Here is a 25,583-nt window from a genome sequence, read left to right on the forward strand (position 1 = left end):
ACCTTTAAAAATGACAGTATTTCAGAGTATTTGCAGAGTACTTCAGCAACAGCTTACACACGCACTGCTGATGCCAGTCAGAAGGGGGCAGCCTCAGACAGTCATTCAAGGCCAGGCCCTCCAGGATGAAGGGAGATGATTCCCAGGTTTGCAAAAAGACCTGGGAGCTCTGAATTTTGCCCACAAGAAGTGGCTGGCCTTTCCCGGGCCTTCTGGATGAACAATTTTAATGATGAAGAATGTTTACCATTCTCAGTTCATTCCTTGTAAAAGTCGATTTGAGAAACTTATCTATTCAGGGTGGTTCTCTCCTTACCCAGAGGATCTCCCAAAACTTCAGGTTTGTGACTTACGAGACAATCAGCAGAACCTCATTTGCCCTCAACCTGGCTTTCTCTTCCCAGACTGCTCACCTGCTTAGAAACCCCTGGATTCGTAGATATCCGCTGACAATCCCCACGTCTCTAGCAAAGAGTACCAGATTGTCCTGCCCAGGCAGCCTTTAAAGATGTAATTCCTAGTAGAGACTGGATGGAACCCCCGTCTTAAGTGAACGGGGCTCCCCACCACATAAGGCAGAGCTGCTAAGTCCATTTTGAAGAGAAGACATAAGCTCTCTGAACTTGCCCCATAAACATAACTCTCTCCCACTGAGAACCTCTTGCAGAAACCACAGAGTATCAGGTGATTTGGGGGCTGGGGTTGGGGAGGGGTCAGCATGAAAACTGGTGGTCTTGGCTCTCACTGGGGTATCTGAAGGGAAACCAGCCCAGGAAGTGTGCTGGGGAGCCTGAAACAATGTAGATTGAGAAAGAAAAGTTTTAATGAAAGGGTTTTCACCGAGAAGAACTAGCTAGTAAAGAGCTTGGCCCCCATGACCCAGTCTGACAATGACCCCTGATACTGCAGGGAATGGGTGCATGACTCTGGGACCTCGGCAGGCCCAGGAGTGCCGTCTCCAGGTCAGCAACACTGCCCGCCGGGGCCCCGGGGCCCGTGTGCAGTCAGCCGTCTGCGGGAGCTTCTGGGGCCTGGGCTCTGTGTGGGGCTGAGTTTCTCCTCGGGGTGGGGGGTGGCGAGGGCTGCAGTGTAATAGCCGGTGAGGGAGGCGGGTACCAAGGGGCTCCGGGACCTCGCCCCAGGGCTTTCCTGGCCATCACTCGCTCTGACTGGCTCTTGTGACCACGTTGGTCTACGTGCCTGAAGAGGTCGGAGAAAGTAGCAGGCTCCATCACTAGAGCCAGTGTGATGGATCCCTCCCAGGAAGAGCAGACGGCCTTGCAGGCACACCACACATGTTAACCCCTTCAGGCCTCAGAGCAGCCTGTGAGATGGGTACTGTTCCCATCTGACAGACGAGGAACTCGGGCACTGAGGCATTAAGCAACCTTAATGTGTGCAGTCATACGGCCAGCAAGTGGCAGAACCCCGGCGGCCTGACTTCAGGGCCCGTGGGCATACACTGTCTGAGCTTATCAACAGTGGGGGAGAGGCCCGGGAGCCTCCCGGCCGCTGGCGGGTGCAGGGGACAGACAGGGGCCCGGCCTCAGCCCCACCGGCGCTTCCTCCACACGGCACTTGGTGCCTTCTATGCTCTTCCTGCCACCACTCACTCACGTGGCTAGAGACCCACCGGCCCTCAATCAAAACAATGACCCGCCAAGTGAAAGTTTCACCAAATGGGCCCAAACCCCTGTGTGGAAACTGACCTATGACTTCCTTACTACACACAGAAGCCCTGCAGCCTGCAGAGCGATTTGAGAGACAGCCAGTTTATCCCAGGTAGGATCCCTTCCTTCTCTCACTTATTCTTAAGTCGTACTTGATTTATAACCTCACTGAAGTTTTCCGTTGATGTACCATTGCCAGCGGTTTAAATTGACTCGCCCAGAATTTCAAGAACCCACTTGGAGATGGGCATGTTGTTCTCAACATCAGAACTTCCAGGCAGGCCTGAATCACCTCGATAGAGGAAAAGAGAAAAAGAGTGAACTATGTCCCCTGGCCCTGATTTCGAGAGAATACCACATGTGGGAGGGAAGACACTGGTCCCTGGGGGGTGGGGAGACGGGGAGACACAGAGTCCTCCCAGAGCCCCTCCAGCCGCGTCACAGACTCAGGCCTGAACTGTGCGGGTTTCAAAGCTGCTCCATCAAATCGGTAGCCCACCAGGCCTCATGAATATTTGAAAACATGACACGGAAGTGAAGTGAACCAAACCAAGTATGCCTGGCAGGGAACCTCCTGCTGGAAGTATTGGGTTGGGGGGAAACCCATGTCTCGAAGCAGCCCTGACCGGCTAAAAATATCTTCCACTTCTGCTCTTGTCCGTCTGGTCACTGTCCCAGACGCCAGCTCAGCACAGCCTGGTCCACAGAACCTATTCCATCACCGTCTGCCTCCACTTCGTAACTGGATAAAGAAGGCAGGATCTTCTCTTTTTATTTTTTTTCTTTCTCATGGACTTGATTACAAAGTTACAGGCTAGGATATAACAACATTCTGTTAAAATGTAGACACCAAGGGTAGCTAGCTGTTCCAGCCTGGCATCTCAACTTTGCAGGTAAAGTCCTTTAAAGGAAACCACTTCCTCGAACTATAGACTAGCGGAGATCCAGTTAAGTGTTGGCACTCCTAATGAGAGTCAAGCAAACAGGATCTCATATAAAGGGAAACTTCTGTGTAATATGCCGCGTGGTCAAGCTGCTCTGACCTCCTGTGGCTTCAAAGCTCGTCTGCTCTATTGCACAACCCACAGCCTTGAGAACAATCAGCTCTCCCTGCCAGCAGCTTCTCCGAGTCCACCTGTCCCTACAGGTAGTAAAAGAGGAGAAGGATAAGAACTGGTGTTTACACAACACTGCAGAGCACTCTCTTCCTCCTGGCCCTGCCCCCCCCACCCCCCCCAAGTGAGTTCGAAGTTCATTTCTGCTAAAATGGGGGAGAGGTGATTCAAAGAGTGAAGGCACGGAGAAAGACGGAAGGGTTCAGAAAGCGGGAAGGGTTCGTGCGGCCAGAGGCCTACCCTGACCTCGCCGCAGTGCAGAGTAACCCTTCCTGCCCACTCGGGGCTCGGGACTCGGGACTTGGGAGAGGGACTCGCCTGCAGGAGGCAGCCAGGCTGCTCACTGGAGAGGCTCAGACCTCAGATGGGAGGAGGTTTAGAGTCAGAACCTGCCCGCCCCACCCCATCTCCAGGAAACAGCTCCACCCAATCAGCAGACCACCTGCCCCAGAACTTCAGGGGCCAAGAACATAGGATGCACTTCACAGAACTGACCCAGGAGTTTTGTTTTAATCCTGCCGCCTGGCTGTCTTCCTGCTCACAAGACTGACACGCGTGACCACCCTAGGGCAGGCAGATCATCTGTTTTAAAGCCATTTCCATATCAAGTCACTTTATAGTCCCGTGGGCATATTCTCACACTCTGGGGCACCAGACGTGACTGCTGGTTTCACTAAAATCTGCATCTGCTGCAGACCCCCTGACAAGTGACAGTGACGGAACAGGGAAGAGGCAGCAGCCCTCTGGGGACCAGGCCTCTCCTAAGAGCCTGGGGGCCGGGGCCGGGGCCACGTCTGGGGCTCACCGGCCTGAGACCTCTGGGGTGGACGTCTTCCGGAGCAGAGACGGGTCAAGCTGGAGGCCTCCGAGGGGCCACGCCTGCGTGCCCCTCCCTCACCTGGGCCACACCAGCCTTCTTGCTCCTCAAAGGCCAGGCTCTCCCCCACTCCAGAGCTCTTGAATGTGCTGCTCTCTATGCTTGGAACCCGCGCCCCCCCAACCCCGGTGCCTCCATAGACACACTCCTTCCCCACCCTCCAGCTCTCACCTCGGAAATCACCTCCTCAGAGAACTACATGAAGGGAAGGCTCCATCTCATCAGAGCACATTTCCCCTGGTCTCAGGGAGCCTGGGTTTTAATAGGCTGTTTTTCTGGGCATTTACTCAAGTTCCATGGCGACAGAGGTCACTATCCTCTGTGCTGACCAGTGCCTGGCACGCTCAAGAAATCTTTGTTGACTGAAAGAGCCTGCCTTGACCTCCTCAAGCCGCTCTGATTTCTGTATGTCCTGGAGAAGGTGCCTCCAGCCATATATCTCCACCTCATCCTGACCTGGCCCACCCCGCCACGAAAACCACAGTAGATGCGGGGATGGCTTCTCACTGGGCATAACCAGGTACATAACTAACACGCCAGACCACTGCTGAAGAGATGCCTAATGTTCTGTAGTGGTGGCGAAATTAATCTGTGTGCAATTAAACATTCCTCCCTTTGACAACATTCCCAGGACTACCTCGAACACAGCAGGGCTCAGTATTAAATCCTCAACTCTTCGAGTTTAGGGAGTGCTGCCCTGAATCTCTCTCTCCTCTGACTCTGCTGTATTCCACGGCTTCCCTGCTTACGGAAATGACACCGGCCCTGCATTCTGGGTGAGTCTGTCATACCTAAGCTCTGCGTGTCCAAGATGCTGCCAGTTCACTTGCTTGCCGCCCCACCCCCACAGGCTCGGGAAGAACACCCCCATCTGATATTAAGGTCTGTTCAACTGGTTCATTACCTAGCCCACTCCAGCCAGCGGCCTCTCAACAACCTCTGACTTGCCAAGCGAACCAGCCCCGGACTCATATCCTCTTGCTCCCTTTCTCGGTTCCTAGACCCCTCCCCCGCACCCCCCCCCCCCAGCACCTCCCACCCTGCTCATTTCTTACTCCCTGATACACCAGGATCTTACTCAGTTTGCTTAAGGACTTTACCAGAACTCCCACTCTCAGCCATTTTTTCCAAAAGCTCCCGCAAATACGACCAGCAGCCGGCCTGCTCTGCAAACAAAAGATTCACCATCAACACCTTGAAATTTGGAAAGGATGTGGCATGAGTCACTGGAAGGCTTTCACTGGAAATGCGGGTGAGGGTGGGGGTAGGAGGATGCCAAGGAGGCCAGCAAGAGAAATTAAAACCCATCGATTCTCCCTCCGGATCTACTTGGTTAGGGCAAGAATGGCATGCTGCTTTGTTAGAGAGTCTACTAGCTGTGTTAAGACTGGCCTTGGGATATTCACGTGGTATATTAGAGCATAAGGCGCAGGGTCACAGACCTAAGCTCAAGTCCTGGCTTTCCCGCCTACTAACCACGTGTGTGCACAGGGGTAAGCTGCTGTTTCCACGTCAGTGCAAAGGGGTGAAAGGAACTGATTTTCCTGTGTTGCCATGAGCATTCAGTACCGTAAAATCATGAATGCACCTTCTGAACTGTAACCACTAGGTACTGTATATATTAGTTGCCCTCATCTCCAAGTGCGTCATTTCTACCTGTCTCTCACTGGAACATTTGTAGAGCATCTGTCATCTCAGGCACTGTCTTGTGTGTCAGGGTTTTCATTCAAAAGTTGTTGTTGTTTAATTGCTAAGTTTTGTCCAACTGTTCTGCAACCCCATGGACTGCAGCCCGCCAGGCTCTTGTGTCCACGGGATTTCCCAAGCAAAAATACTGGAGTGACTTGCCATTTCCTTCTCCAGGGGATCTTCCTGAACCAGGGATCGAACTTGCGTCTCCAGGATTGGCAGGCAGATTCTTTAACACTCAGCCCCCAGGGAAGCCCCGATCTAAAAGTAAACAATACCAATCCTTACAGGGCCCTTACAGGGCCAGCTTTTCCAGTCGGGAAATACAGACAAGAAACAGGAAGGTAGAACTTAAAATAACATGTGCTCGAAGAAGCAGAGGGCACTGTGGAATCATTTGGGGCACTTGGCCTGGTCCTGAGCAGTCAAAGAAGGCTGCCTGGAGGAGGCTTCATCTGAAGGAACAGTAGTGGTTGGCTAGGAAGAGAGGGAAGGAAAGAGCTTCCATGTAGAGCACATGGACCAGAGACCATGGAACAGGGGAAGGATGGAGTAGTGCCAAAAGATGAGACCAATACATGAAGGGCCTTTGTGCTACAACAGTGGAAAACCAGCTCCCCCCAACTGAGGCAGTATGTAGGCAGTCAACCAAGCAGTAATAGTCTCATAAGACAACAGATTTCTGGGTCCTGAGAGCGTGCTTAAATTATAGGGCTTACTTACTTAAATTATATAACTTACTGGAAGGCATGCTATTAATGAATTTCTATTCACTTCCAATACTAAAAGAAAAAGGGATTCCTCATGAGCCAACCACACTGTTTTTTTTGGTAGTTGGGATAGCTGCTTTGTTAATTCCCTTTTTTGGACATACTACTCTCTTTTAACCAATAGCGCATTTGCTGGAACCATGGGGCTATGTTGTGGTAACATGCATCATTAATAACAAGCTGCACCCAGGTGATCCAGAGCAAGGTTAGGCATGAAAATGCCCAGCTTTGGGGGCTGCATGCATCCTCCCTAAAACATTAAAAGCACCACGGAAGATAATGGACTAAATGAAGCTGAGCAGCCCCAAAGAATAAAAGTACCTCCAAAATACGAGTTGTTTATGGAAACTGAATAGGATACAAATTAAGAACTTGGGTTTAGGAGCCAGACTGCTGTGATTCCATCCTGGATCTTGCACTTACTACCTGTGTAATCTTGGGAGATAAAAACCTCTCTGCACCTCAGTTTCCTCTCCATAAAATGGGTATAGTAACAGTACCTGCCACATAGGATTGTTTATTAAAACAGACAACCAAGTAAAGTACTACGCCTACTGCCTGATATACGGTGCCAGCTAACACTGTTAGCTGCTGCTGTTGGTGGTACAGATCTCCCAAACCTGTGTTGGGTCAGGTCTATTCTCACCTACTGTTTACATGCATGAAAAATTAGAGACTTGAACACAGAAATGACTTATCCCTGTTAATCCTGCCCCCGGAAGACTGAGGCGACAGGAAACACGACCGCAGTGCCCTGGAATCCCGGGTGAGTCGTGGCTGGTACAGTTCAGGTCACAGCTAGCCGACACTGTTATCATCACAGTGGTGGTATTTCAGCTTCATCTGAGAGGGTTCCCAATTAAATCAGTACGTGAAAGAGTCCATCCTGGAAAACATCTCCAATCTATCTAAAACAGCGTTTCTGTGCTCTGTTGTTTTTAAATCCCTGAGAGTAATACCATCATGTTTCAAGAGCACTTTCTCAAGACACCTATCTAAAAAGCTAAGGATGCACCCCCAGATCTTATCTTCCTTACAAACCTGTTATATAATCCCACTGCCTGGGAATGTAACCAAACCTCATGATTAGAAACTTTATAATTACATTTAGACTCATTTTAAAGCTGTTTATATTTTTGACATGTTAACCCCTTTGGGGATATTAAGGTTCAAAACAGGTGTAACCCAGTTAATAAAGCAGCTTACACAGGAATCCCAGTGCTAACATTACAGGACCTGGTAAGTAACTTCATACTCCCTCCATAGCATTTATGATCTCACAGTCCTATTTCCTGCAGACCAAGCCCAGAGGCTAGATTTTAAAACTAGCTGTGGATTCAGAAGACGATTCATAAACCCCCTACACAGCCTGCTGATGACTGGTGGGGAGAGCAGGTTCTTTCATCGGTCTGCTTTACATTTTAATAGCGCAGAAAATAACAGGTTAGAGTGGTGCTTTGTAACTACCCTCCCCTTGCTCCTGGCAAATTAACGAAAAAGCCCAATCGACTCCCCACTTCAGTATCTGGGTGTCTGTTAGGCAGCGCTGGGCTGGGAGAGGTTAGCATGGTGGGCTACGACGGTGCTGGGGGGGTGGGCAGAGGGTAAGGGTGGGGCGGCTGTGTGTTCAAAGGCAGCGCAACAGGAAACGGCCTGGCAGGTTTGGGAAGCAACATGCTGAGTCTTGCTGGAGTGTAAAGGTGAGCGGGGACAGCGGCAAGGGAAAAACTCAGGTTATTTAACTTTTCTTTCCCTCTGAAAATTCACTCAAATAGGATGCCTCTTCTGAATACTGGTACTGGTATTACTAGAACATTAACTTGGGTTGTGTTATATTTTTTTCAGTATGGCTATCTTTCCATTTCAAAGCACTGGTTGGCTAGGCTTCTAAAATACTATCGCATCATCGGCTCTGAGCAGAGAATTCAGGACAAAGGTGACATTGGACCAGAGGGTGAGTATCCCGGAGGAGGCCTGGGCGGGGACGTGCTCGCTAAGCAGCTAGTCAGCTAACAAGCTTCCTGTGAGTAAGGCTTTCCCCCTCTGCCCCGTCTCAGGAATGCCCTCTCATTCCTTTCAGAGGAGCTAATGGCTTTAAAATTCTAGCCCCAGATCCAGAGTCTGATGAGCTTCATCCAGGGTCTCAACAGTCTGGACAGACCTGTCTTCCCGGATTTCTGAGAAGGAGGTGGATACTGACCTACCCTCAATGTTCTAGTCTAAAATCGCAGGTTTAGGATAAAGAAAAAAAAATCTTCTATATAATCTAATAAAATCAACATTTTACAGATAGAAAATTGAAGCCTGGATGGGGAAAAAAGAAACAGTACAAAAATGAAACGACAGTTCATTTCTAGTGGTGACCACGAGGCCGTGCCTTCTTCCATCAGGCTGTACGCGGCCCCAAGAGGCAGATGCTGTATGTCAGTCTGCAGTGAGGACACAGCTGCAAGCCCATCTCTAAGCTGGGATGCCATCAAGCACCAAAAACCAAGGGAATTTAGGGTGCTCATCATTTAGGCTGGAAAAGAGGTGGCAAAGCTCCTTGACCTAAGGTTTATTTGTTCTGATCACTTGCTGTGAACCAGGGACAGACACTCAAAGACGAATGTTAGGAGAGCAGGTCTGGGACAGGGCGAAGCGACCCACATGCCGAGGACTCCAATGGCAGAGACTGTCGGCAGCCTCTCAGGGAAGTGGCCGACTCCAGCAAGCGCCCTTCCTCAAAGCCCACTGCGGCCCAGCCAGCCCCCTCACCAGCTCTGCCAAGGCCCATCCACCACACACTTCCACAAGCATCTCGGTGTCTACTGAGTGGCCTTTCTGTCAAAAAGCAACTGTAGTGGAAGACAGAGCCCACGGACGACGGTGTTTGAAAAACGCACCCATCGTGATGGGAATGACCATCATAATCCCGACAGAGCAAACTATATTCATGAAATTAAAGGACCAAAACAAACCAGGCAGTTTCTCTTGGTGTCTATTAGGATGTTCACTATTTTACTGTATTAATATAAATTGCTAAAGGTTTCCTGTTGTTTAGTCGCTAAGTTGTGTCCAACTCCTGTAAGACCCCATGGACTAGAGCCCACCAGGCTCCTCTGTCCATGGGATTCTAGAAATCAAACCTACAAACTACAGGAAAAAAAGAAAACAAAACAGAATGAAATAAAATGTCTTTGAGTCCTAGATTTTAATTCAAACAATGATTCAGAAGGTATAAAAGTTACTACATGAATAGGTAGATGATAAAGGAAAGAGTGGTAAAATTTTAACTGCAGAATCTAGTTGGCATATATACGGGGGTTAACTGTAAAATTCTTTCAGCTCTGCTGTGTGAGATTTTTTTATAATAAGACACTAGCTTAAAAGTATTTTCATAACCCTCACTTGGGTGCTAATATTCACCAAAACTCATGGACTCTTACAGCTCAATAGTACAAGCTCTTAAAATATAAAAGCACCAAAAATCAACTGGGGAAATGTGAATGACTCTGTACACGATGCTGAGGGATTGACTTTGTCAAAAAATCCATCTGGATCCATTTGGTGGATTTTATATAAAAAATGTTTTTTTAAAATTTCTGATTAGATGAATATTTTCTAACTTATGGTGGGAAGGAATTCCTAAGCCCAAGGTAACAGAAGTCACAAGGAAAAAAAAAGAATAGAGAAATATCATTTTCTTTTCAGCTAAATAAAATATAAAGTTTCTATATCTCAAAAAATCATAAGCAAAATAAAAAAGAAGCTGGGGAACATATTTGCCACAAATGTCACATACACATAAAAGACTAAATATATTACAGAACAATTCAAATGCATTATAGAACGATTACACCCCAGTAGAAAAGTTGGTAATGGATGTGAACAGAACATTTACAAAAGTAAATAATGGACTAATCAGCACATGAAGAAGGTAAACTTTACTGACAGCCAATAAAAATGCCACATGCCTGACAGAGAGTATTCATCAAACAGCTGTTGAATAAATCAACCAAAAACAATGTAATGCTTTTGCCTAAAGATTTAAAAATAGATAAAACTGTGTATAACGTGATATAAATTTTTCCAGAAAACAAACAGGCAAAGGATAACAAGAATCTTTAAGAGTTCAGCTCTTCTGTTAAGTTCACTGCAAGGAACCTATCCTAAGGAAATCACTGAAAATTTGTCCAAGACACATGTACAGGTTAACTATTGTCACAGCAAAGGAACTTTGAAAAAAAGCAACCTACTAAATGGGAGAAAATATTGGCAAATGATATGGACTGATAAGGGATTAATATTCAAAATATATAAACAGCTCATACAACTCAACATCAAAAAGACAACTTGATTTTAAAAATGGGTAGAAGACCTGAATATACATCTGTAAGAAGACTTACAGATGGCCAACAGGTACATAAAAGATGTTCAGCATTGCTAATTACTAGATAAAAGGAACTCAAAACAACAGTGAGATATAACTTCACACCTGTCAGAATAGCTATCATCAAAAAGTCTACAAATAGCAAATTTTGGGAAGGATGTGGAGAGAAGGGAAGCCTTGTACACAGTTGGGAATGTAAATTGGTGCAACTACTACGGAAAACAGTATGGAGGTATCTCAAAAAATCTAAGAACAGAACTACCATGTGATCTAGCAATTGCACTCCTGGGTATATATCCAAAAAAATAAAAAATAAGAAAACTAATTCAAGAAGATAAACATACTCCAATGTTCATAGAGCACTATACACAAAAGCCAAGATGTGAAAGCAACCCAAGAGTCCATCAACAGATGAATGGATAAAGAAGATGTCTGAGGTATATATACACACAACACCCACCCACTCACACCCATATATACACATACATATATTCAATGGAATATTACTCAGCCATAAAAAAGAATGGAATTCTACCATTTGCAACAGCATGGATGAACCTAGAGAGTATTATGCTTAGTGAGTTAAGTCAGAGCAAGACAAACACTGTATATTATCACTTATATGCGGAATCTAAAACAATAAAATAAACGAATGTGTATAGCAAAAGAGAAACAGACTCATGGATACAGAAAATAAACCAGTGGGTACTGGTGAGGAGAGGGAAGGGGGGAGGGGCAAGATAGTTGTATAGGATTAAGAGAAACAAACTACCTTTCATAAAATAGAGAAGTAACAAGGATACATTATATAGCACAGGGTGATACAAAATATAACTATTATTTTGCAATAACTTTGAGAGAAGTATAATCTATAAACACTCTGAATCACTATGTTGTACACCTGAAACTAATAAAATATTGTAAACTATATTATTATAAATCAATGATTAAAAAAACTTTTCAGGAAGATTTTAGTCAAGATATAATTAAAAGTTTTATACTTAGAAAGGACTTCCCTGGTGGCTCAGACGGTAAAGCATGTGCGGGAGACCCGGATTTGATCCCTGGGTCGGGAAGATCCCCTGGAGAAGAAAATGGCAATCCACTCCAGAACTATTGCCTGGAAAATCCCATGGACAGAGGAGCCTGGTAGGCTACAGTCCATGGGGTCGCAAAGAGTCGGACACGACTGAGCGACTTCACTTCTTCATACTTAGGAAAGGATAATTATTGTAATGTTAAGATGGCTTTAAAAAAATGGAAGCAAACTGAATACTCTCAAATTAGAGAACAATGCACCATTAAAAATGTTTTTAAAGCACTTTAAAGCATACGGAGAAGGTGTGCATTTAATGTGGGATATAAAAATGCCTGTACAGAACGATGCTTCTCTTGCAACTGTGTGTATCTGTGTGTGTGTGCGCACATACGTGTGCATGTTCTGGAATATACTGCAAGGAAATAAAAATACGCAAATATTAACAGAACTTTGGGTGATGGAATCAGAAGAAAATTCGTATTTCTTCTCTGTTTTATTCTACAGTTTAAAAGAAGTTTCAGGAAAAACTTTTAAATACCGTATAAACAATTTAAAAGATTGATCTACTACTTTAGAAACAAGTCTTCACACAAGTCAAGACCACCACCGACTTCAGGCTGTTGCTGCTAACCCACATTTCAAGGTCCAACCCCATAGAAACCACCTTCGTGCTTGCTTGGCTCTTACACCTCCGCCTGTTCCGTCCATGTGACTGTCACACGTCCAAATGTCGCCTTGTCTTCCCCTGCAACCTGTTTTTCCTCTCAGATTTCATTCTGTGGTGAACGATAGCACTTAATAACCTAAGCCACTAACCTTACTTCACCTTTTCCCTTTTGTTACCTCGTGAATCTCTCCGGAATCCACTGCCCTTGGCGTCCTCATCATTACTTCACTGAACAACCAGAGGAGCTTTCTTCCCATCTGGCCTCCTTGCCTCTTGCCCAACCCATTCCCCGGCCCCACCACACTCTCACACACACACACTCCCTTCAGGACAGCCACCTGATCTGTCTTGAGTGCACACATCTGGCCTCACCACCTCCTAGACGGACACCTTCGGGCTAACACGGCACAGCGGGATAGATCCCGGTACCAGGGACCCTTCCTGCTTCCTCTCTCGTTGTTCCTTTCCCCACACCTTCCTCTCTACCTCCTGCTCTGAGCCTCTCTTCCTGCTCTCTTCCTCGGCATCCACTCTTCCTCCGGCCTGAAGCCCTCGCCACAATGCCTGCCTCCCTAGTCCAGCTCACTCCTTAAAGGCTGTCCTTGAAGGATCAATTCGGACGCCACTCCATCAGGAAGACTCAAGGGTGGCGGCTGAGTGTTTCAAGGTCCCGCGCATATGCTATTTTTATGCAGCCAGAGCACTAAATCATACATTGTGAATCTGCTTTTGTAGCTAGACTGTGCGCATCTAGCAAAGTAGGTCTTCAGAGTGTGTAGAAGGAACTAATAAATGTTTCCGCCACCTAACACAGAATTCCCTAGTTTCATCTTGAAAGAGAGCCCAACCAAAGATTTCATAACTTTCCTCAGCCACTTGTTTACTTTATCATCTTGGCAATCGAGATAGTCTTTCTTATCTATTAATCAACAAAGAAGTGTATTTATTATATACCTTATGTCCTGACAACTCTGGTTTTATCTGAGTCTATTTATTCTTGCCGAAGCTCTCATGTAAGTGTTACAAATGTGCCTACACAGGACAGCCATCAAAGTATCACAATTTACTGAAAGCAGGCAGTGTGCTACAAAGATAAATCAAACTGTTACTACTTAAAGACCTTTAGCAAGAAATCCTTTAGCCTTTTGGAGACTAAAACCTCCAGTTACTTTATCTTTTGCTAGAAGAGTATATAACTTTCTGTTGTTTACATATCAGAGCTCTCCACAATTACCCAAAATCTTTTTTCAAATGTGACTCAGGTTGGACACAAGAATGAGTCTGACTAATACAAGCCTTATTTTCTTACCCTTTTATGTCATACTCCTTTTAATACACTCCAGAATCATGTCTATTTTTTCCCATGCCAGCCTTACAGTAGTGACAAATTTAGTTGACGGGCAAGAAGGGCTACATCTTCTTTCTCGTGGTGTTTTGTGTATACTCAGCTAAACTACCTTATATATACCCCCAGCAAATTCCTTCTGCTAATGTAGAATCATTTCTCCAGTTTGTTACAACTATTATTATTTATATTTCTGGGGTTCAGATATTGGCAATCCTACCTGGCTTGGTAACACACACAATGGAAAACAAACAGGAAAGAAAAGAGGTTTCATTACGTGTCAGGAAAACTCTCCTCAACTGTTGAACGTTGAATCCTCAAGTCTCTACCGGAATTCACAATGTACTTGACGAATATCCAAGGTTAAACATTTAGGGATTCTGGAGTATCTGTCTGGAAGTTCTGATATTAATGATTCTCTTTGTTTATTTAATATCAGTCACATATTCTCTACTCGTTCTCCTTTGCTCGGACTTTGCACCCCCACCTAGTGACCATGGAGAACAATTTCCTTTCAACTTAGATGCCTCCTACTTTAAGTCTCAGGGTTTGCTGGGGAGCGGGAGTCAGGGTGAGGGCTCACCCTGTGGAGTCCTGAACCTGGGGCCTGCGGACGAGCGCCACCGTGGCCGCAAGAGTCCAAAGAATGCGGGCAAATGTTTGTGTGTGAGTGTGCTAAGAGGATTCATGGCTTCCATCGCAATCTCAAAGGGGCCCAATACACCCTGGAAAGGTTAAGAAACCCACCTCTAAGGCATTCAAACATAAAGCAGTAAACTGAATAAACAGTGCCATCATGACCAAGTCAACTTTCTCCTTATTCATCTCCAAAAAGAATGAGAAACTCTCTAATAATTATATACTAAATGACCGCTACTTGAGGGTGTGATCTGGTGGATCCATCATATATGAGATTATACAGAAGCCAAAATCTAACTAACACTTCAAATATCAATCACTTCAAACACCTCAGTTTCTACTTTTATCCAAGTTCAGCATATTTTCTTTGTCCTCTTGATACCTTTAGCTGATTTGATAATGCTGCTTTAAAACCAAAACACCATGAATCAAGTTTCTCTACACATAAATATTATGTTACTAGTCAAAAATATATGCCTTAACTATTAGCAATTATATTATTTTTGCTGGAATATACTATTACCTTCCATACCTGTGTTTTAAATAAATTACCCCCAAAATCACTTAATACAAATATGTCAAAATCAAAACTGCCTCCATGTCAACAAGCTACAAAAATCTATTCTATGCAAATAAATCCTAACTCTTCACTTTCATTGTTGTCTACAGGTTATGCTGTCTTTTATACTATCACAGCACCCAGTGTATTTTCTACAGGTCAATATAAACTGCAGTGTAAATGTGCCAAGAAAGAATGCTTTTTAAAATGTTTCCTTGGATGAAATGCCCTTTAGAAACTGAGAAGCAAAAACCCGCAAAAATCAGAAACTGCTGCCATCAGTACTCACCACTGAACGGCCACAAAAGGGATCCCCAGGAACAGGCTGGACTTGTCTGGAGGCAAGGGACTGAATTCCATTAGGAGAGCAGGCAAGTAGAAACAGCAAGTGTCAACACTGCCTTTCTCCAGCTCATCTTATTCGCAGACACACAGATTTTGGAATCCTCCAGGACTAACAATGAAAACCACACTAGGTTGTTTTCCCCAATTCCTATGAAATGAGTCAGTAGGTCAAACAACTTCTCCAGTCGGGAGAGACAACAATTTCTGAAGCTGCACTCACTGTTTCCAGTAACTGGATTCCTTCTCCTTCCCCTCTAGATAAAAGTACTGTCAGTCATCTGTGGAGAGCCCACCGGGTTCTGAATGAGACACATCAGATACTGCCAGAAGGGTCAGTATCCTTCATGGGGTAGTTTCCCCTTGCGAATAGTCAGGAAGACAAAAATCCAGTTAGAAGTAACACGTGGATGGAGTTTCTTCAGTTAAAAAGAGTTGGCAAAACTTTTTCTTTGTTGAAACCATATAGTCATTTCCTTCACACAAGAAGATGGACTGATAGTTAAAATAAATACAGATGGGCAGTAACTACAGTAACTGGGCTTTTTAAACTTTTAAAAGCCCCTTACAAATGGCTTCCGTCCGTAAAATAGTCTTTCTTCCTCAAAGGGACTAGTATACTCAGAAGATTGAACAATTATTCAATTAATTCATGTTCTGAAAAACCTTCCACAGGCTTCTATGAGTCCTGCAGTTCCATCCACTAAATCATACAAAGCAGAAGTATTTAAGAGCTTGCTAGCAGTCCTCTGAATCCATGACTCAAAAGAGGATGAGTCCTGGGTTAGCAACAATCTTCAGAATCTACCACCTACTCACCACACATAACATTTCTCGTAGTTAGCGACCCTCTGCACAGGAGATCAACCAGCTACCAGCAACGAATCCATAATTCCAAGGACTCCTACAGTGTAGGCAAGTATTAATACATGGACGTGTGTCTCTCTACACACAGGCACACAGATCTTCCGTGACAGCGCGTCAGGAGGAGACTGGAAGTACTTTTGCTTTCTGTATCGAGAGTACTTTCTTTCCTTTTAAAGAGGAGGTTTCGTTTTGATCTTGAGACATTCTCTCTGATAAAACCACCAACTGAAAACCTGCCATTATAAATGAGGGATTTCACAACATTCATTCCAAAAAAACCGTGGCTATTCATTTCTGGAAGTGACTCACTGCAGAAGAATCACTGGCAGTGGAGGGAGCGTTAATTTTTAGAAGACAGCCCGCCCTCTGAGAAGTGAGCAGAAACCTCAGCGCCGGCGGCAGCCACGTGCCTTGCGGACCCCCCATCACAGCTTCCTGAATCACCACCACCAAGATGACGCGCGATGACCAATTTCCTCTTGTAACTCCCTCAGTACACAAAAATCCTTCGGTCTGTACGCCCTGAATATTCCCCTGCTCTGGCAGAAAGGTTCAAAGAAATCTGAGCGGATGGCAGCAGCACTTCTCCACCTGTCAACGCTCAGCTGCTGGCGAGTAACCAGCATATGGATACTCACTTCCTGTGAGTGTTTCTAAAAGAGCTCATGATATTTCCTTTGGAGAAAAAAAAAAAGTGGGGAGGAAAACACTACGGGGAGGAGAAGTAACTCCAACAAGCCTGTGGAGCTAAAAGCAGGCAACGTGATCGCTGTTTACCAGCCACGCCTAATTTTAATTTGGTTTCTCAACCCCTGTGTAATTAAGACAGCCAAGAGAGAACAGCATCAGGAGAAAGAAGAAAAAAAAAAAAAGACATTTCACAAATGCTTAGACCTTCCGTGCGCGTGACCAGAAAAGTAATTTTAAGATTCAAGTGAACCAATCTGAAGCTGTTTAGGGCATTAACCCTTCAAGGAAAAAGAACTATTTTTTTGTTTGTCCCTAGATTTCAAATACGGAAATCATCTTCCCCACCCCGGGCACTGAGCACACCAAACACATAGCCTCCGGGTGCCATCCCCACCGTCTGCAAGAAGAGGGAACGTTCTCAGATTTGTGATGGGGGCAGAAAAACACGCATCTAACACCCTGTCACATTCATAGTGATCACGTCATTTTTGCACCAAAGCACCCCTTGAAAACCAACCACGAAGGGCTAAAATATGACCTTTTTTATTTCTCTTGTCTTTAACCAAACCTGATCACTTCAGAGAAGAGTTTCTTGACAACTGGGCAAACTAAGAAAAACTGCTTTTATCCCATCTTAAATGTCAGAGCTCATTTTCTGAGGGGACGAGTAGACATTTTGCTGAGACAAGCTTAAAAAGAAGCCTGCCCTTTATTTTCAGGCTGTTAATGTGCTTCTCTTTGGGTACAAATGGCGGGCATGGGAGTGGAGGAGCTCATGAAGGCAGGACAAAAGCACAAGGTTCTACCTAATGGGACTGAAGAAGAAAAATAAACAGACCCAGTGTGTTCACATTACCTGTTACATAGCACCACTAAGCCCTCAATTTCTAATGTAGTGACACAGAAATTTCTACCCTAGCTTCTGTATTTCTCATTTTTTGAACACTCAAGATAAACACAAAGAATATATGTGCAAAATTTAATAAAACCATCTGTGTGTTATACTCTGGAAGGAAATTTTCATGAATGTGAAATGTTTTTATACTTTTAACGAAACTGATGTTTTAAAAAGGAAGAGTATGGAAACTATTTGCATGGTGTAAATATAACCTTCAAATTGAGGATGAGTAAAAAAAAAAAAACAGCATCAATAAACATCCTTAAGGATTTCATTAAAACCAACTACACTACTGAACAGTCATCTCTCTGCCCTCACTCCCAAGACTTCATCATGAACTTGCTCGCTGTCAAGAGGCCCTCTCTGTATGACGTCTCAAGAAGAGGAACACTACATGGAGGGCAGTTTTAAATATCTACAATTTAAAAAATCTTATTGATAGTGAGCTTGGTGAATGACTAGAAGCCAGACAACTACCCGAATGTTAGATCAGCTCATTACCCCTCCCACTGTGTCATGCACATACACATGCTCGAAGTTCTCAAAGCTTCTGAGCAGTGTGTTCCTGCTTCAGACCATGCTTTAAATGAGAGTTCCTCTGAAGTCCTGGGTGACCCATGCAGAGGTTTCAAAGAGAGAAAGGAAAAGCAGAGTGAAACAGAATAAAGATCACAAAAATACATGCTGGGGGGACAGCAGGGAGAATATGAACCGAACAGGTGTGGCTGCTAACAAGAAGGTACTGCCCCCTGGGAACTCCTGTGAATGGGGGAGGCAGAGGGGACTATTTCTAAGGTGGGCATTTAGAATGTGATTAAGCTATAGAGACTGTCTGGGTCCTGTTCTGATTCTCTGTGCTGTAGACATTCCACAAGCCCAAGTTGAAAGAATCGGTGTTTGCTCTCCAGACCTCTGGGCCCATTATCACCCAGCCCCCACCTCCCCAAACAAAACAAAATCGTGTCACAGATCTTCATGGTTAACGTTTACTCAGCGTGTCCTCTTAAACAATGGCAGGGGGTGCACCCTTTAGTGATCCTTTTATAGAAAGGAGGGGGTGTGGCCCCACACAGGAAGGGCACCTGACCCAACACGGGAGGTCAAGAGGCCTGGCATTCGAGTTTCACCTCTTCCCCGGGCGACACTTCTCTCTGGTCCAGTTAACCCAACCCTCTTTCAGCCAGTTCACTCATCCGTGGCTGACAGCGGCCTGACCCCAGGGCTGGTTTAGGCACCACCAAGGACCTACACAGATCTGTTCACTGGATCCTCACAGCAACCCTGCAAGTTCAGTTCTCTGGTTATTCCCATCCTATAGATGAGGATGTAGCTACCCTGGTGGCTCCCAGCAAATGCAGGAGACTCAGGTTCAATCCCTGGGTTGGGAGGATCTCCTGGAGGAGGAAATGGCAACCCACTCCAGTATTCTTGCCTGGGAAACCCCATGGACAGAGGAGCCTGGCGGGCTACAGTCCAGGGGGTCACAGAAGATCTGGACACGACTGAATGACTGACCACGCCTCCACAGATAAGCACACTGAGCCCTGGGATGTTTAAGGGCTTGCCTAGGGTCACAAAATCAGCAGGCAGCGGAGCCAGGGTTCAAAGCCAGGGAGCCGCACCTTGACCACTCTGCTCTGGGCTTTCCATCAGCAAGGCCGCCCTTCATGCCACGCTGCCATGTGTGTCAAGTCAAACTGCCTTGGAGACTACTACTTGAGGCAGATTTTCACTCACGCCACATGCAAATACATTCTCTGCAGAATTTAAAGAAAACTAGTGACAACTAAGTATCCGTAACTTTAACACATTAACTTGTTCTCTGAGAACAGCTTCGTGTAATTTGCAAACTAATTCTTTGCAAAATTTGTGATACTGAGTTTTGGAGAAGCCAGGTTTTCAAACAGAGTGGTGGAGTGAAGCTCCCAGCCCAGAGGGAAGGCTTGCCCTCCATCACAAGGCCGCACCATTGCCCCACGGCCACCAGGGACTGGGGCACGCGTCTCGGGAGTTTTGACCTGTCAGGCATCCACTCACTCTTGTGACGCATGCATGTGTAATATCAGTCCTCAGAAATGTATCAGACATTTTCTTCTCAGTTCAAGCTCCTCAGGCTTTAAGAAGAGAAGAGAAAGATGAAGGGAAAAAAATCTTCCAAGTCAGAAAGTCACTATTACAGTTCTTCCACAGTGAACCTAGAGCTTCCCTGGCGACTCAGCTGGTAAAGAATATGCCTGCAATGCAGGAGACCCCAGTTCGATTCCTGGGTCGGGAAGATTCCCTGAAGGAGGGATAGGCTACCCACTGCGGTATTCTTGGGTGGGTTTCCCTTGGTGGCTCGGATAGTAAAGAATCCACCTGCAATATAGGAGACCTGGGTTTGATGCCTGGGTTGGGAGGATCTCCTGAAGGAGGGCATCGCAACCCACTCCAGTATTCTTGCCTGGAGAATCCTCATGTACCGGGCATTGTAGCCTGTCGCCTGGTGGCTACAGTCCATGAGGTCACAGAGGGTTGGACGTGACCGAGCGACTAACCACAGCACACAGTGGGCCTAACTGAAGGTCCACCCAACTCCTCCTTCTCTCTGACGTGCAGACTTGGCGTTAAACAAACTATCTTTCCCACATGATTATGGAACATGGAAACTAGAGGAACTGGGGACCTCCTCATCTTCATTTATGCTTCAAAGAAAAAGAAACTTCCTATTTAGGGTACTCAAACTTTTTGTGCTATTTATTCTGTAAAATTTGGTCTTATTATTCTCTTTTGGAAATTTTTTTAATGGTCCCATGTCATATGGGGACACACCAAAATACCCCAAAATGCCTCATCCTAAAACAAAGACATTTGTTGACAAGAAAAGTTAAGAAGAGGAAGAAATAAGACCATGTTCTAGTTTTATTTCCACTTAAGAGAGCAAAGATTCTGGGAAATTTATGTACGTTAAATTTATAAGTGAGCCCTTTCTCCCCCCGAAGATTTATTTGGCGTGAAAAGTTACTTCCCGTACTGTAATCATAAAATAAAATGTTATTTACTCCTGTCATAACCATTCACACACTTCCTGTCATAAAAATTTGAACTTGGCTGGAATGTTAAATAAAACATGCAAAAAACTACAGGTAGGAAGTGACTATATAAATACCTATTATCAGTTCATATTTCAATTTAAGGAAAGAATCACCTCTTCTTGGAAGAACTAGTATTATGCTTTATCGTCTTGAGTGACTAACTCCCACTTAGGGCCCAGAGAAGGAACTTAGAGGGTAAAAAGCCTGCTCTATTTACTGAGTTCAGTCAACAGTTTGCTGGTGGCTGCAGGATGCCTCCCAGGGACACTCTGTGTGTACCAGGTTGCAACGTTCGTGAGGGGTTCATGGCCCAGAATCAGAATCGAGGAGAGTCAAGACGTACACAGGGTGGATGTGCACATTGTTCAATGCACGTGCGTGTTCTTCTTCAACGCCTGCATGTTTCTAAAAGAAAACAAGCTTCTAAATCCTAGGTTTCCGCGTGTCTAGTGGGAAAAGCAGAGCCAGTGTACACATACCATGCTAGAAGAAAGTGTGTGTGAACAGATTTGTTTACAAAACAGGGCCCAGCAAAGTCTGTCTCTCAGCACCACAGCAGGATCCATCCAACAAAACAAACAGGCATACACGGAAGAATCTACAGGACTAGCTCTTCTTTCTGATGAAGGTATGACAGCTGGTGAATTATAATCAGGCAGTAAGTTACAATGTGACTTAGTCTGGAACTGGGACAATGTCACAAAATCCACTTTCACACACATGCATGCACACACACATACACAGAGGTACATATGTCTATGTAGCACAATGGTTTCAATGCTCCTGAAGCATTAGAGCTTCTAAATTATTTCTTCACACAGGCATCTTCTCCTACCTTCAAGTCTACATATTTCTATCTGGAAAGGGTGGTTGGTCCCTTTAAACTCATCACGAAACAACAAAACCAAATGAATTCTATTTATTTTAGCCTAATTAACTGTATGGCCATCTGACCAGGCTGGAAAGCTTGTACCCTTGACTCCCTTCTTCAGGGACCAGAGGCTGAGCCCATTAACAGGTCGCCAAGTCTAGTCGGCACCTGTTCCCTGTTAACTACTGTTTCTGTCCTCTCCCTCCCACGCTTGCTTCTAATAAACATGCCGGACCCTTATCACTTTGTTCTGAGACAAGTGTGACAACCTTTTCGATTGGTTTACTTGCCAACGAGCAGCTTTGTGGCAGTAAAACACAGAAAAGAGTGGGAAGATTGGCTTCTGAGTTTGACTCTGCCAGATGCAAACCACGTGGTCCTGAGAACGTTAAGCAGTCTCCTTGGCACTCTGTTCCCATCTACAGCATGAAGAAAACGGCAATCAAATTACATGCTCTGATGTGGGACATACACAGTCCCCAAACATGATCTTCTGAAACTCAGTTTCCTCAGGGAAATGCACACCTTCAAAACCTTCAGTGACTTTGCTGAAGTTTAACTTCTTCAGCCTGAACTGAATGTGAACGGCTCATAAAATGAACGGCATTGCACAAATGCAATAGTGACTAACAGGGGTCATTTTGTGAGCTGCATGCACTATGCATTATCCAGGAATTTTATGTACATGGGTGCTAATCCCCACGACCACTCTGCAATGTGGTTTTATGACTACATTATACACCAAGAATCTGAAGTTTTGTGGATAACTCGCCCAAGGTTATAAAATCTATTACGTGTCAGAAATGGCAAAATGGCATACAAAATCTGCCTGTGGTTAATTATAAAGCCCACTAAATCATACTGAGTGCTTTAAATGTACCGTAAGACGAGAGGGGGGTGTCCCTAATTACTTGAATAATCATTCTCTGAGTCCCTGTAGATTCCAGGCTGCATAAGAAAGCACCAATCATCAGAATATAAATAACAATGATGGCACTTCCCTGGTGGTCCAGTGGTTGGGACTCTTGAGCTTCCAATGCAGGGGGCATGGGTTCAATCCCCAGTCAGTGTACTAGGATCCTACATACCTTGCAGTGTGGTCAAAAATAAATAAAAAAATAAAATTAATATTAAAAAATAAATGAAATGTTGTGAAGTAATTAGCTTCCAACTAATAAAAAAAAATAATAACAATGACAAAGTGAGAACTTAGTATTTAGTCCTCGTTAACATCAGCATCCATTACACTCACTTTCTTGATGGGTCAGTTCAGTTCAGCTGAGTCGCTGAGTCGTGTCTAACTCTTTGCGACCCCATGGACTGCAGCACGCCGGGCCTCCCTGTCTATCACCAGCTCCCGCAGTTTACTCAAACTCATGTCCATTAAGTCGGTGATGCCATCCAACCATCTCACATCCTCTGTCTGACTGGTCAGTACCACAGAATAAAAATGCAAACACAATGAAGTTCCTTTGTAACATGAACCTATACAGTTTTAACCAAAGCTGATAAAAGTGACCCAGGAAAACTGTGCATGTCACACAGTCACTGAAAAATAAGGATCAAAGGGGATTTCAACAATTAACAACTGAGGAAGCAAAAGTCAACAGAGATGACTGCACGAGGCGTAGGCTCTTCAAGAGAATGGTTTGTATATCGAAAGATTAAGAGAGGTCCTTTGGGAAATTAATGCTTATAAACAAAAATCACCCTCTTTATGGTTCTGCCACAGAAGTGATCAATCTTTGGTCTAAGAAAGAGCATACTGTTGCATCACAGCTCAAATTTCTGTTATATAAGGTAGAAAAAATTGAGATTCAACTTAAAAAACTTTTTCAGGACTTAATTCCACTAAAATCTTTTAAAAACTTTTTACTGTTTGTTTTAAATATTTGATTCAGGTTCAAGTTAATTCTCTAAAAGTAACAGTTTTCTGGTAGCAGTTATCTTCAGATGATAAGACTTCTTGAAATGGTAATAATAGAAAAAAGGAAGAATAAAAGGATTACTGATATGCAAATAGTAGTGAACAAAAGATTACTCATTCTCCAGCCCACAAGTGAAAAGTAATGTCTTAGATTTCCTCTCTCACTTCAAGATTCTCAGGCTTACCTAGACCAAAACACCCATAAAGTAGACTTGCTCATCAGCTCCATGCCCTGGTCCCACCACTGTGCCTATGGTGACCTAGATATGACATTCACATAGCATTAGCTAGCCTTTAGGCAGGTCTGTCTAGGCAAAAGCTAGACTATAGTCTAGTAAGCTCTGTGTAAATCCTAACTTTACAAGATTTACTCCATCTATTCTATGGTGGTTTAGTCACTATGTCAGGTCTGACTCTTGTGACCCCACGCACAGTAGCCTGCTAGGCTCCTCTGTTCATGGGACGTCCCAGGCAAGAATACTGGAGTGGGTTGCCATTCCCTTCTTCAGGAAGTTACCATAATCTGCTACCTGACGATCTCTACCTTTTTCCCCAGAAGAGTTTATAATCTGGAAGAATTTTGCCTTATAATAATTCAATTAAAAAGGGCTTCAGACTTCCCTGGTGGTCCAGTGACTGAGAATCCGCCTGCTAATGTAGAGGACACATGTTCAACCTCTGGTCTGGGAAGATGTCACATGCTGCGGGGCAGCTAAGCCCATGAGCCACAACTACTGAGCTAGAGAGAAAGTGCCGCTCATCGCAACTACAGAAGTGCATGTGCAGCAACAAAGACCCAACATAACCAAAAATAAATACATGATTAATTTTTTAAATTTGAAAGATAGTTTAAAGAAAGGCCTCAATGATATATCAAGATCCCACCTGATATGTGTATATACGCCTGTGTACAAAATTAAATGGTTTTTGTTTCTACCAATATCCTTCAATCAAAGGTTCAGAGAAGAGCTGTTTTGAAAAGATTTAATGGGATTTGTAACATAAAACCTCAAAAGCATATTACTGACTTAACCAAGACAACACTGGAATACAAAATGTGGTTGCTGTGCTTTTTCTAGTGACTATCATGTCGACTTCCAAGAATTTAATAAAATACTGTTGTCTCCTGTGCCAGAGAAACCCACGAAGGGACACCCTCGGGAGACTGAGTCTTACAGCGGTGAATTCAGAGGCATGTGGTAAGTGATGAGAACATTATTAGTGCACTTGTGGCCTTGCAAGATGCTTGCTTGCTGTAGGGATCTTGGCTTGTTACTTGAGACAGTGGTTTTGTGATGCTCCGAAATAGCTCCTTCTCTCTGAAAAGCAAGAGGTGCTACCCTTCGTAAGGAAAAACCCAGAGCCTGTGATCTAAACCTTAGAGATTCTTTTTTGTATACGAGCAGAGGCCATACAAACTCAATAATGCACCGTGAGAAATTAATATGTTAAGTAAATACAAGAGGTTTTCCAGAATTCAGCAATCTGAAACTGGGGCACGGGGTGAACAGAAGTAGGATGGGAAGAACTGGTGGCAGTTCAGTGGTTTTGAACTTCTGACTGTGATCCCAAAAGATTTTTAACACCGCCCTAGTTTTCCAGAAAGGGTTTTGCAGCACTGACCCCAAAGGCAGCATAATGTCCTTGTCGTAGTGTATATTAATGAAGGCCATTGTTAATGATATGCTCTCGTTTAAGACCAAACAGAAGCTGAACACGCCAGTGGATAATGCAGAACCATGCTGCTGTTCCACTTAAGTCCCCAGAAGCGGTGAAGCCTTACTTCAGAAGCTCGGGGTGGAATGCTTGTTTTGGAGAGCATTCAATGGAGAGCATTTGGTTTCCTCCATTTAACCAGGTCACCCAGGCATGGAATGCTCAGCTCTGCCAGACAGTGCGCTGCGGAGGCCTGAGAAACAACGGCCCTGTCCGGGCCACTGATGCAGAGGGAGGCCGTGGTTTCCTTTCTCTCTGCGCTGAATGGCAGCCCTGACGTCACAACAGCTAGGAACCGCTGGAGGGACAAATAACAAGGCTCAAGCCAAGAGTGCCCTGCTCTGATGCAGGACCATTTCCATCTCATTCTGGTATCTTCTGTGGCTGCAGAGAGTCAACAAGAGCAGAGGTGAAGGGCTGGAGCTTAAAAACAGAGGCAACCTCTGGGCTGATACA

This window comes from Muntiacus reevesi, chromosome 6 (assembly GCF_963930625.1).
Source record: "Muntiacus reevesi chromosome 6, mMunRee1.1, whole genome shotgun sequence".
NCBI lineage: Eukaryota > Metazoa > Chordata > Mammalia > Artiodactyla > Cervidae > Muntiacus > Muntiacus reevesi.